Here is a 12,678-nt window from a genome sequence, read left to right as displayed (position 1 = left end):
ATGGAGTCACAAAGGGCAAAACATGGCTCTCTAGAGTCTGTCCTTTCAGCAGGAGCTGTGGACGTCTAGGAAAGAGTAGGGTGCAATCAGAGAACAACTTGGTACTTTCCCTTCACTTCCTGCCCTCTGTGCAGTTACATCTTCCCGTGCTCTCAGATGAAATCTTGGGTAGACCGCAGAGTTTACGTGCTCACAATTAGATAATGAAATCTTGTCTCCTTTGGTCATTTGATTTCCTAAAACAGTCTTAGTTCAGTAATTAATATGTCTAGTCCAGTGTAACAGTAAATATTTTGAACTTCATTCAAAGTTAACCGTTTTCCCTGTAACTTGGAGCTGCTTCAACTGGAAGCTCACTGTGCAAGTGGGTGTGAGTTGTTTCCTTTTCTTCTGTAGCACTCACTCTGACTCCTTTAATACTTAAATGCGAGGAGGCAGGAGAGGTATAGGACAGCACCACTGTAGTGGTCTTAATTTCCTCTGGCTGAGGCGGAGTTGCAAGCAAACTGTCTAGTGGTGCTTTCATGGCCTCCTTAGAGATCTCTGTGATGGGTACTCAACTGTAACAGCCCCATGCCCTGGCTCCTGACAACCCTTCACTGCACCTGCACCTCTCCGTACCTTTGCTACCCAGTGATACTCCTGGGCCTCTTTCTGCTGAAGGTTGTCTTGTCCCTCACAGATAGCCCTCCTGGACACTATTCCAACCAGTTCCAAGTCAGTACCCCCTCACCTGTGTTGTCTACAACTGACTTAATGCAACAAGCACCTCGGCTCTATTGTCAGTGGAGCTGTAGTTACCTATGAGCTGCAGTGCTCTATTCTGCTACCTCAGGTTACTTCAGGCAGTCTCTAGCCCTTTAGATTTCTCACGGTTAACCTGGAAACATACTGAACTCCAATGTTTTTCTTGACACCCCTCTCATTGGGCTTGAAGTGCAATACAGAGCTCCAGGTTGGTGCAAGGTAGGCCCGGGGGGGCGGGGGGGGACACGGGGAATGGGGGAGGAGGATGCCATCCTACTTCCACAACTCCCTCTAGGAGAAATCCTTTTTTCAACCTCCAAAAACTCTTTTTCCCCCCCTTACTTCTGCCTCCTCCCCCAACTCTGGTTCTAGCCGTTGTTTCTCGGTCTAGTTGTGTAGGACACAACTCCCTGGCCCAGGCTGGTATTATGAGCCATGTGCTCCCCGGGCTGAGGCAGTCGGTTGCCAGTCGGTCACTCTCGCTGATCGGCCACTCACGCTGGCTGCTGGCCACTCACAGCAGCCCACCGCAGCCCAGCTCCAAGGAGAGCTGTTGTTCACAATCTTAGCTGTAGAGGGTGCAGCTCACTGGCCCATGTGGGAATTGAACTGGCAACCTCGGGGTTAGGAGCATGGCGCTCCAACCACCTGAGCCATGGGGCTGGCCCTTCTTTCTTTTTTAATTTCTCCCTTCCTTCCTTCCTTCCTTCCTTCCTTCCTTCCTTCCTTCCTTCCTTCCTCCCTCCCTCCCTCCCTCCCTCCCTCCCTCCCTTCCTTCCTTCCTTCCTTCTTTCTTTTTTTAATGGAATGTTTCACGAATTTGTGTGTCATCCTTGCTCAGGGGCCATGCTAATCTTCTCCATATCATTCCAGTTTTTTAGTATATGTGCTGCTGAAGCAAGCACACGAAAAACTCTTTAAGCATCGCCAACCTTATTTGTCTAGGCATGAAATGGGTGATCAACTATTGGTTATAAAACAGCAAGTCCTGCTTGAGGGATCTAGCACCTCACTTTGAAATATGGGAATGGTTGGTGTTCGTTATCCTAGGGGCTTTGTCCAAAGGCAGACAGTCTCATTTTACCATCTCATTACACATGTCTAATACACTTTGAAACATTAGATGTCTCATGCTTGAAACATGTGTGTGTGTGTGAGAGACAGTTTTTATTAATCCTAAAGATTGCGTCATCTACTTTTCAATCTGTTCTGGAAGGTTTGCAAAGGCATATGGCCAAAAAGTTTTAGCCTCATGTGTGAACTAACTTAGACTATTGGGTCTATATTAAGAATATTGTGAGCAAAAATTAAATATTTTAACACAGTTTCAGGTGTGCTAGGTGGGGCAGTACAGTTTTACTGAGTGGCAGATTCTTCTTGTATCCCTTGAGGCATCATTTTTGTAACACAGCTTATAAAAGCAGCAGAAGGTAGGTCTGCGTTTATTACTTATGTGTTGGTGGAGTGAGAAAGAACAATTTCTAATTTCTGCCAGTAAAATTCTTTTCTGTTCCTGTCTGTTGAGCTTGTTCTGGCAGTAATCATATTCTCCCTCCCTTTTTCTCCCCCTAGCCTTAACAGACATACATTTGAGCTCATGCTGGATTGCTGTAGGAAGGTAGAAAAACTCTACTTTTTTGGAACCAGTAATTTCTTGAATACAGAAATTAGGATTGAGTAGCCTACACATCTAATTGTCTTTTCTGCTGTAAAGTGGAAAGAGCTTATAAAGACAGATGAAGATTTAAATGCTTTGTGGCATCTTAGTAACAGTTTGTATCACTTTTTAGCCTTACAAATTTTTTTCTCTACACATTCCTAGCTATTCCTTGACTTACTTTTTTTTTTTTTTTTTTTAGAATCTTCTTTTTTTTAAAATGTGGATGACATTGTACCTGGATCAACATATACTAACAAACAGATGATTTTCTCGTAGTGTCTGCCTCTATGGGTACCATGGGTACTATGGAATTTAAGGGGCCTCATGTCAGGGATGCTTGATTAGAGAGCTGTCCGGGTATACAGAGCTGAGGTCAAGTGGCCACGAAGGTGGGGGATACTCCAAAGTGGACGTCTTTGTTCCAGTTGATGCTAACTGCCCATGGACTCAACCCAAGCAAGAACACTTTGACCCACACTTTTTGGTCCCAAGGTTGATTTTAACTGGCTAGGAGAAGAGTAATGGTAGGCTCTTACAAACTCTGGCTTAAAAAAAAGGAGCCAGATCTCTGGGTGGTATTTTATATCACTTCCAGTTCATGCCTGAATGATCAATTAATCTGCCTCTCAGAAATTCAACCCACCAACAAAGCTGTTAATATTTGGTTCTGTTCTATAGTTGGTAAGGAGTTTTGTGGAAGATGATCGTTGGGAGCCCTGGGGCACTGTCACTTGAGGCCTGACTCTCCAACCATGAAGACTACACTCTGATCAGAGAGGGGAGCTGCTGAAGTTCACCATGCGTGCCTCTCTCCTTTGAGAGCTCCTTGTCTGCATTACGTTTTTCTTCCCTCTATTCCCTCTACTCCATTGCTACTTCAGATCTCCTCACCTCACATACAAATTACTGCAGCTCACTTCTGGAGGGAGGGGGGCGGGGCTTCCCAACTCCAGGCACTTTGCTTTTGCTTCCACCCTTGGCCAAGCCTTTACACACCCTTGTGTCATGTTACTTCGGTTGCCAGTGTCCCATTGAATTAAGCCCATGTCCTTATTCTGGCCCTATTTATCTAACTCTATCCATGCCACCTCTTACACCCCCACCCCCAATATGTAGTTTCTGCCCTAGTCAAGCCCGAGTCTTCTGTCACCTTCGCCTCCAGGTCTCTGTTCAGAAGGTTTCCCTTCATCTAGAATTTTCTCCCTTCTGTTTTTTTTATTGAATGAAAAACATCCAAGGCTCAGAAGAAATTGAGTGATTTTCCTGAGGTTGTACTGTAGGTGATTGAGCTAGATTTATACCTTTCTTCTGATCCTCAATATAGTGCTTTCTTTCTTTAGCCACAACTGCTTGTTTCGAAATCAGATAGAATGGAATCCATAGATTGAAACTCAAATTACATTTGTGTAGCACCTGCCTGACAATAAAATACTACCAGCCCAGGATAGCGCTCATCCCTGAAGCTGGACGAGCTGGATAGTTAAGGGAAGACTATCTCCCTTAACCTGTAACCCAGCTATGGCAAATGACAGTTTAACATGTCTAGTCAAATTACTCTGTAAAATATGCTTCAATTTATTTTTTCTTTTCTTTCTTTTTTTTTTTTTCTTAGTTGTGGAGGGCTCAGCTCAGCTCCAGGTCCAGTTGCCGTTGCTAGTTGCAGGGGGCGCTGCCCACCATTCCTTGCGGGAGTCGAGGAATTGAACTGGCAAACTTGTGGTTGAGAGGACGTGCTCCAACCAACTGAGCCATCCGGGAGGCAGCTCAGCTCAAGGTGCCATGTTTAATCTTAGTTGCAGGGGGTGGAGCCCACCATCCCTTGTGGGACTCGAGGAATTGAACTGGCAACCTTGTGGTTGAGAGCCCACTGGCCCATGTGGGAATCGAACCAGCAGCCTTCGGAGTTAGGAGCATGGAGCTCTAACTGCCTGAGCCACCGAGCAGGCCCTCAAATTTTAATAGCTTTTCTACCTCGTATCTGTAGTTCCTTAAAAGAAACTTAAAATGCATAATGATAGTAGGATGACCACAGTTTATCCCGAAGTTACTGAAACTCTCAAATTCAAATTCAGTCATAGGGGCATTGCTCCTAATTGTTCTAGGTTTGTACTTTAAGCTGCACCCAAAGTTCCGGCACTGTTTTCTTTTGTTTGTTTGTTTGTGTTTTTTTTTTTTTTAATTCTAAAAAAGAATAAGATAGCATACGTTCAAGCTGAGCAAGCTACTAGGATGCCAATAGTATGTTTCTGTAAACTTTCTATTTTAGATTTCCTGTGCAAATAGCACTTCTCAGGGTTCTGGCTAGTGTTGGTTTTAAATGAGGACATACATGATCTTTAGTTCAAATGGATATCAAAGATTGCTAGAATCTTATTCAAAGTCTTTCTTAGGGGTCCTCAGAATGCAGAGGTCTGGATTTGTGATCTGGCTGTTAGCTTGCTGAATGACCAACAGCTGTTATTTCTCTAGCTCTGTTTCCTTCTCCAGTGAAGGAAGGTATAATAACAATTTCTTTTTCCATTCTCCCAGGGATATCAAAAGATTAATGATGTTGTGAACATTATTAAAAGAGAGTTTATATTTTATTACATAAAAAACTCATTAATATAATATAATCATGGTGACAGCTAAGTTTTATTACAGGTAAATCGAATGGGCAGTTTTTGTTGCTCAGTTAGTCAGCCTCATTAATTAGTCATTACTACAATGATTTCAGTTTGAAAAGCCAGATTCTCAGAATAAACATCAAATTTGATTCAAACTAGCAACACTCATGGCCCTGACAGATCTTTACGGAAAATTTGAAACTAGATAGTTGTCAAAATCTGCCTCTGGACAAATCTTCTATTTTCTTAGATTTTAGTGTTTCAGTTCCAGAGGCTAGTAACTTAATAGCAGCAGAAGATATGTCATTCCAAACACTCTCATTAAAAGCCATGATGAAACCTGTAACCCAGCTATGGCAAATGACATTTTAACATGTCTAATCAAATTAATCTGTAAAATATGGCTCAATCTGTGGTGAACACAGCAACTTCTTTCCACTGTCTTCCCAATAAAAGAAAACCACATATTATACCACAAACCAGATACCATTGACTACTCATTCTTTTATCAATTAAGCACCTACAGTGTGTAAAATATTCTTTTCTATTATGGGGGATAGGGAGGAAGTTTCCAAGCTAAATTAACAGTCTCTGTCCTCTAGGAGCTCATAATCTAACACATACCAGGGGTTTGAAAAAATGTATATGCATGACTTGTATTCATCTTTTGTTATCGGTACATATTGAGTATTACAATTTTAATATAGTTTATTCCTTTCTTAAAATGTGTATACATTTTTTGGCAGTTTCTGTATTTATTGCACTATCAATACTATAATTTGTATTTCTTACATAATAACTGAATTATGTTTTTGCCTTTCTTTCTTTTTACACATGGAGTGGTATAAAAAGGTTCAGATGAGTGGTTCAGAAATTAGGTGTTAGGCCTGGCTCCATCATTGACCAGTGTGTTTGACCTAAGTAAGTCAGTTTACTTCTCTGGGCTCCAATGTTCCCCAATGTAAATTTCCAAGTTTTAAAGTTCGACTTCTTTCTCTGACATTCATCAGCTATTGTTAGAGGACCTACTATGCGTGAGGGACTGGTCCAGTTACTTGGGTTACCTTAGTGACCTAAACAGACACATATTCCTGCCCACTTCTCTTACATGCCATAGGGGACAATAAACAACGCAATAATCAGTAATCCAGTATGTTAAAAGGTTGTAGACCTATGGTATAAAGAGCATAATGTAAGGCGGAATCGGGAGTATGGAATAGGGAAGAGTTACACATTTTATAGAGTGGTCAGATGGGACTGAGATAGTACCATTTAAGCAAAGACTTGTCAACGCCCTGTCCAATACTCTCTTGTGTATTTTTTCCTGTGTGGTAAAGGGAGAAGAATTAGAGAAGTCCTGGAGGAAACACCACAGAGATAGCACAACCTTTCCTTGCTTTGTTCTTTCCTTTTCTTGCAGTTCAAGTTAGATACGTAGAACTTCTCTGTCCAACATAGTAAACCACTAGACCTATATGGCTAATGAGCTCTTGAAATGTGGCTAGTCCAAATTGAGATAATCTGTAATATACAGAATACAAACCAGATTTCAAAGAATATAAAATATCCCATTAATGTTTTTACATTGATTGCATGTTGAAATGATAACACATGTATGTTGAGTTAAATAAAATATATTTTAAAAATACATTTAACTTTATTGATTACATTCCTCAAACTGTATTTCACATCCCCGTGACAATATTGTGACTGCTAATTTGTGCTTTCTAATCAATAATGTTGTAAAGATTATGTAGGGTGCCAGATGGGCACTGGACTTACTAGGGAGATCACTTCATAGACTGTGTAGATGCCTGACCACTGCACTACACATCTGAAGCTGAAGTAAAATAATATTGAATGTCAAGTATAATTAAATGTGTATATATAGACTCATGGGATGTGGCGTGCAGCATAGGGAATAGAGTCAATGGAATTGTAGCAGCTATATATGATGTCAGAGGGGTAGTAGGTGAGGGGGTTATCATTTTGTGAGGGGTGTAAATGTCTAACTATTACATTGTTTTGTACACCTGAAATTTCCAAAATACATTTAACTTGCTTATTTTTACTTTTTTAATGTGGCTACCAGAAAATTTAAAAGTATACATGTAGTTTACATTATATTTCTATTGGGCAGCTGATATCCAGAACCTGAAATGGGGGTTTTGTTATTAGACTAATTGTCAGTCTTGCCTTGCTAGGTAAATCATCTCTCATTTTGCTGAACGTCTTTCTACTGGTATTTTTCAAAAGTCTTCTCCCTGTGGTCTCTGGGTGGAGGAATGCAATCATAGGCGTCACACTTCTAGAACTCGGGATACCTAAGCCTATAATTAAGATACAATTTGGGAGGGGCAGGGAGGAAATGAAATTTAAGTTCTGGGATAGGGCATGTTTTAGAAACTATAAGACAGGCCATTTTGATTTAGTTATTATGCTAATTAGAGTAAATTCTATCTTTAATCTTCATTCTGAACTTAATGACAGAAATTATTAGCTGTCACAAACGGTACATGGGGGTAATGCAAGTATAAAATAGGAACCATTTCTCCAAACCACAGCTATTCTCAGAGTCAACAAACTTTGGAGAGTCAAACTTAAAATGAGGAGAAGGCCTATGTAAAATACAGGAAACTCTTGGGTTTTCTTGTTTTGTTTTGTTTCTGAAAATAATGGTATAGCATGGGACCAATTCAACATATAAATATAACTCTAAACAATTCACTTTCGAGAATCCTGAGTTCTCCTGAATCATGTTTTTTGAAAGTATTCGGGAGCCAGGGAGAAAGCTGAAACATTGCTCAACTACCTTTCTTAAAGTAGGCAAAGAACTAAATCCTCATGGAGATTTCTGTTCTCTGTATGATGATTCCCCAAAGATCGCAATAAATACTTATTTATTTATGGCAGTTACGTATATATAGCAATAAATATTTATATAGGTACTAGAGATTCTGCAATCACCCTTAGGAGCCCATTTCAGTATTTCATCCCTTTGATAGTAAAGAATTCCTTATGATATACAACCCAAAGTATTCTTTATTCTAAGCTAATTTTCTTTGCATTCCAATGCCTTTTCCATGGAGGACAACTGATGAGCACTGATCTCTTAAAATTTTTCAAGTACACTCTAAGAAGTTTGAATGCAATTCGTCTCTTCTTATTCCCTTCATCAAACCATTGTATTAGCTGCAAAGCTCTGCACAGTTGCACAGTATTGCTCCCTACCTTATATTTACATTTTTGTTCTTCTGCCTATAAATCAATTACCTTGAATTTTCTTTATTGAACTCCGTTTTGTTGTTCTATTTCTCATTTATCAAGGTCACTATCAAGGTTTTTTATTTCACTTCATCTTACCAAATAGATGTGTTTCTGAACCTGCAGGATCAGAATGCCATCAACCATGATGCTACTAAAATAAATGTTCCAGCAGGGAACCAAGAGAAACCAGGTTCCACTGAAGAACATAAAAGCGAAGGAACAAAGACTGAGAGATTATGAGGAAGTCAATAACTGAAAATAAGATCGGAGCCACTTACCACAGGACCCCAGGGAAGAGGAAAAGACAGAATTTATTGAAAATAAAAATGATTCCTAGGTATCCCAAGTTAAATTATATATCTGGGTCATCTCAATAAGTAGGCTATTGAGAAGTCCCCTGCCTGTCCAGTATAGAATAGTTCAGTTTGGGCTCTTTTATTCAGAGCTCTTGTCTTTGAGAACAATGGAGAGTAAATCTTGTTCAGGTCCCAGAGGTTCTTCTAGTCTTTTTTTTCTTTAAGACCAATACCATTATTGGTGAGTTACTCAGTCTAATTGCTGTCGTCTTGCTGGGCACCAAATAAAACACCAACTGAAGTGAATAGAATCTTTTCCCACTTGTTTGATGAATCATTGCTTCAATTAAATTGTAAAATATTCCTGAGTCATTTGCTTACTGATGGATCAATCATCTTGGTTAAGAAAGAGGAGGGTAAAACTGCCTTCTGTGAAAGGGAAAGTCCTAAAAAAAGCAGATCACAATTCCAGGTGTCTGATATAACTGCAATTATCTCATTTATTCTCGGTCTCCCTTGCTGGTCTGTAAGCTCCTTGAGAGTAGTGACTCTGTCTTATTCATCTTGGGATCACCAAGGCTCAGAACAAAAGGTATTCAACAAGTAGTTGGTCAGTAAATGAGTGAGTCTATAAATGAGTGAATTAAATAATGTATTCATGAAGAAAAATAAGTGGCAGTATTAATATTTCAAACAAAATTATTCATTTATTCTAAACTCATTAAAACTAATCTAGTTCTACTCTGCACTGATGAAACATTAAAGTAATAAAGTCCCTTAATTTTATATACATTAGTTTAGAAGATAAAATAAATAATATTAATATGTAAAAATAATTATATATATAATATTTATGTATTTATATGATAGTATTATACATGGGAATGAAAATCGAGGTGATCATCTTAACCAAAGGTGTGGCCTAGGTTAACCAAGGAAGGTAGCAAGTGAAACTTGAATCTGATTTTAATTGAATAATTAGCCATGAGTTTTTTGGGAGTTGCTGAGAGCTACACAGTCAAAGAGAAAAATCACAAAAAAATCAACAAAAATGAGAATGATCAAGAGTTTAGGGGAAGATAGTAAGAATATCAACTTGACTTATGCCATATAAAGAATACTAACAGATGAGGAAATAATATATACACATCTATCTACCTTTTTATATTTAAGTCAATAGGCAACTGGAAGAAATTTGTTGTTCTTAAGCAAGAGAATGACAAGATCAAAAAATTTTTGAAAGCTATGCCAGGAAGAACTGGAGAGCAGAAGAAGAAAGTCCAGCCAGGAGGTACTGTGATGATACGAAGGTGAGGTGATTAGGGCCTGTACAAGAATATGAAAGACATTCAGTAAAATAAACCACAGAACTTTGTAGCAGAATGTATACATGGAACAAAGAAAAGTAAATTTGAGATTGTGAGTAAGGGGAAATTGAGGATACATCTGTCATTAAGGATAATATGTCATACATCAAGAAGATGTAATATTTTGAAGGGGACAGTTTTGGACCTTTTAAGTTTTGGTGTCATTAAAATAGCTACGTCTGGCAGTAACTGGAAATTTGGGACTAATGAGGAGAAGTCAGGGCTGATTTTTTAATCTTCCTTCCTCTCAAGCTGATAGATTCTCTACTTCAGGAATGATTTACTATTTGTTTTGTTTGCTGGCTTGGAACAAATTGAAGGCTGACCCCTGCCTATTATAGGGAAGTTGTACAAGTTTCTGAGATAAGGCAATTCTTTCATTTACTCATTTTTCCAAGTGATATGAACTGAGTAACTTCTCTGCATCACGAACAATGCTGAGTGCCGTAGACACAAAGATGAAAAGCTGACCTCTTAGTAGTCATTCAAACAGTTACAAAAGTACAATAATTACCAGTGAAACCCAGATTACTTAGTTATCTTTGCTTAAGGGTAAAATTCAGGATACAAAATTTGTCATGAAACTAAACTGTCTCTAGTTCTGTCTCCAACCAGCTCAGCAGAAAATCCAGCCCTTTCAAAAGCCTCCGAAATAGTTTAGGACTCCTTAGAAGTGTCACATGTCTTCTCTCAGCTACCATATGGCATCTCTTTTACACACTAGGATACATGGAAAATTCTGGATCTAAATCTATTTCAGTATTGCTATTATATAAAGTATGGAGTGATGCCTAGTAGGACATGAGACTGGTCGAGCAGGGAGAAGTCAGCTGTCCATACTGGACCACTCTGATTTCTGGAAGATTTCATCATAATTTGCTTTTATGAAATGTTGCCTAGCTTCATGGGAATATTCCACAGGACTGCTGTTCAGAGGAACAAAGACAAGCAAGCAGATCTCTTTGTTCTGCATACTTAGAAATCTTTTGGTATGAGTTGGGCTAGCTTCCTTTGATGGAATGCTGCCATTTGCCTTCTTTGGACTCTCTATCTCTCTCTTCCTCTTTGTTTGGTAACAGCCCCTCATCAGTGTAATCTCTAGCTCTTCATGGCTAGGTAATCTCCCAATCATCTACCTCTAGGCCTAAACATTGCCTTTGGGATGTAATCCTCAGAGGGTCTTTAGAACTGACTGATTTTCTTTTTCCCCCTCTTATTTGCTTTGCTGGCCACAGAAAGAATTCTGTTCTCTCACCAAGAGGTGCCATCCTGCCACCTGTAGTAATGCTGGCTCTCTACTCTTAGATTTTTCCCAAGTCTAGCTTTGGTTCAAACTGTAGCACATCATCTACCTCCATATCCACAGATTAGCCCCTTCCTCCTATTTTCTCTTTATATAATCTGTAATGCTCTTTTGGATACTCCAGAGATGTACTCAACTAGTGCTTTTCAAACCTTAAATTATTCGTACATTGGAATCACCTGGAGGTCATGCAGATTCTAATTTAGTAGGTCAGGACTCGGGCCTGAGATTCTGAATTTCTGATGGTATCCCAGGTGAAGCCAGTGCTACTGGTCCATGGATCACACCCTAAAGTAGCAAGGTTCTGAAAACTTTCTTCTTGGGGGTCTACACTAGCTCAGGTCTAGGTAAGCCACCTCATCTAAAGACAAGATGGTAGTCACCACTGCATCTGCCTGGCCCAATTAGGCCTCCTTTCACCCACATTCCTGGATCCCTGAACTTCCAATTGGGCTGCTCAGGGGATTCAACATGAGTCCAAGTGGAATCATCCTCATGACTGGTCACCAAATTACAGGGAAACTCACAAGGACCCTTTTCTTGCCCCAAGGTTTCCAAAGCACCTTTCTGTGTTCTTCTGCTGCTTTCTGCAGCTATTGCCACCTATGGAGATCCGTTTTCCTCCTTGCTTGGCTACAGGGTGAGATACAGACTCTTCAGCATCCCAGTCTCAGCCTCTTGAGGTCCACAGGCCATATTTGTTTTAAGGGTGTTCCTTCTAATTGTTTTGGCAAAACACTGTTTTTACTATGGTTTATAATAAAAGTTGTAAACATAAGGAAGTTCTAGAGACTGAAGTTCTTAAAATCCTGATCCCTGTTTTGCAACTGCCACTACCTTCTTCAGAGATGATAAAATGGATGTCTAAAATCTCTTTCCTCTGTTATCAAAATCCTACTTTCTGGGACATCATCAAAATGGCGGCGTGAGGTGAGCCTCTGTAAAGCTCCCCTGGAATTTACAACTAATCGAACAACAATAACTCCACAAAGGACTCCCTGCACAGCAGACAGGCAAGACGAAGAGGCCCCCTACTGAATTCACCTAAAGGTGGGCGAATCGCGTGAGCAGGGAGGAGGGAAGGAAGAAGTGCGAAGATGGAGCCGCGCGGGCGCAGGACGCAGACCTAGCTCAGTGCTCCGAGCTCGCTGCATCCCGGAACTACTGCAGCTGCAGGAGAGGGAAGAACTCGGACTGCTAGGGCTCCGTTTATGGCCCACAGGGCTGAGGGGGCAGCATATAACACGGCTGGACCCAACGCTCACGACAGAGACCTCAGAGAAAAGACTGCGGGAAGAAGGCTGAAAACGGTGGTTTAAGACCTCACTGTGGAGCAGAGAACGGAAGCCTTAGGCACTGAGACTAGCCTCCCCCTCCCTCCCCTCCTAGAGCTCTCCCCACCCCCTCCTGCCTGGTGCTAGAAGCAGAACAG

General features: G+C 40.4%; 1 non-coding gene across 1 annotated transcript; it reads right to left on the bottom strand.

Annotated features, from left to right (window-relative positions):
- Positions 1-1,543: 1,543 nt before the first annotated feature.
- LOC141568018 (U6 spliceosomal RNA) lies at positions 1,544-1,652 on the bottom strand. Its single transcript, XR_012491034.1, has one exon. It is a non-coding gene; the product is annotated as a U6 spliceosomal RNA (small nuclear RNA).
- Positions 1,653-12,678: the final 11,026 nt, after the last annotated feature.

This window comes from Rhinolophus sinicus, linkage group LG01 (assembly GCF_036562045.2).
Source record: "Rhinolophus sinicus isolate RSC01 linkage group LG01, ASM3656204v1, whole genome shotgun sequence".
In the NCBI taxonomy this organism is placed as follows: domain Eukaryota; kingdom Metazoa; phylum Chordata; class Mammalia; order Chiroptera; family Rhinolophidae; genus Rhinolophus; species Rhinolophus sinicus.
Note: the sequence above shows the minus strand (reverse complement) of the source record. Positions and strands in the feature narration are given on the sequence as shown.